We start from the raw sequence: 1,714 nt of genomic DNA on the forward strand, positions 1-1,714 counted from the left end.
TCTAGAAACACAGTGATACAAAGTGTAGAAGAGGCTCAACAAAAACCTGAACACAGATATGAAATCACTGGTAGTTTATATTTCTTAACCCTGGGGGCAAAGCAAGAGTGTATTTGCTGCAGCCTGGAGCGTCCCATGTCATCCGTCCCGTCTCATACGGTCTCGTCTCATGCGGAGGCGTGTCCAACGGTAAGTCCAGAGGGTCAAAAATGCAAAATATAAAATTGTTTTTTTTTTTAACTAAACATGTCTATAAGATAAATGCAGACTATCATACTGATGAATAAAAACACTTAAAATATATATGTTCGTCTATGAAATAAATGCAGATTATAGGCAAACTAAAAAAATCCTTCTGCCATCCCCAAGTTTCTACTTTTCAAAACAAAAGCTCGCATCTGGAATCAAATACTATTATCTCTCTTTTCAAAGTAAAAGCTCACGTCAACTATCATGCTAATGAATAAAATATTTGGTGTGTTTTTAAATATTTAAAAATATATGTCCTTCTCTAAAATAAATGCAGATGATAGGCAAACTAAAAAAATCCTTCCATAGCTGCAACTTTGAGCCAAGTTGCAGCTATACAAAAAATTTCTCTCCCGACAAAGTTCATGCATTTGGTTTGCTTTAAAAAAAAAATCCCCCTTTCATACAATTCAACACAAAATATAATAGAACCGCTGGCGGAAGTGGAAGAAAAATTCAATCTCATCCTGGCCCATGACCGTGGCAGCAGAGATACGCAGTCGAGGACGGGCCCCAGAGACCCGACAGCAGAGGCCGACAGTCGCTCTCGCCATGCTGATAAGCAGTTGTAGGCTATTTGCAGCAATGTCCCAGTGAAGTGTGAAAACAATATAGAATATACAATAAAAAAGTTTTGGAAAGCGTGTAACATGTTTATTTTTGTAGTCTTGTTGTGTGTGCAAATCGTGGATTGTTCTCCCTGACGGCTGCATCGCTGATGAAGGTTTCATCAGATGTAGCTTCGTTAGCATGGAACAACACAAGCATACCATTATGATATAAGCAAACTACATGTAGGCATTGGCAAATTTGTTACTTTAACAATTTTTTAACGTTTTTCAATTGATTGCAACAAATGTGGTCATGAATTTACCCGTGACTCTGTCTGGAAACTTATTCGCGATATCGTAATTTTGACCCTCTGGATTTACCGTTGGACACACCTCCGTATGAGATGAGACCGTATGAGACGGGACGGATAACATGGGACGCTCCAGGCTGCAGCCATTTACCGTTGGACACACCTCCGCATGAGACGAGACCGTATGAGACGGGACGGATGACATGGGACGCTCCAGGCTGCAGCCATACCCGTCTCCTGTCATGACGTCACAATTGCGCTTAGCTGTGGCCACTTGGGGGCCTCAAAATTAGACTTAATTTTTGTAGTCTTAACATTTATATCTAGCTATCTAGGCTTGCTCCACCCTAAGTCAAATTCCTCATTTGTGTCCTCAAACCTGGCGAATAAAGCTGATTCTGATTTTAGTTGCTTAATATTCTAAGCAAAAAAGGTATGTGTAAAGCTTTAGGCCACCCTACATGTTATTTTAGGCACAGTTTTATATGCAATTTTGTTTTATACAATAATGTAGTAGGGGGGCCCTGATCAGTCTCTTTCAGTTAGGGGATCCTTGGCTAAAAAAACGTTGCAGACCTCTAGAGCCAACGCGTTAGTCCACAA

The sequence above is a fragment of the Etheostoma cragini genome, chromosome 12, assembly GCF_013103735.1.
Source record: "Etheostoma cragini isolate CJK2018 chromosome 12, CSU_Ecrag_1.0, whole genome shotgun sequence".
NCBI lineage: Eukaryota > Metazoa > Chordata > Actinopteri > Perciformes > Percidae > Etheostoma > Etheostoma cragini.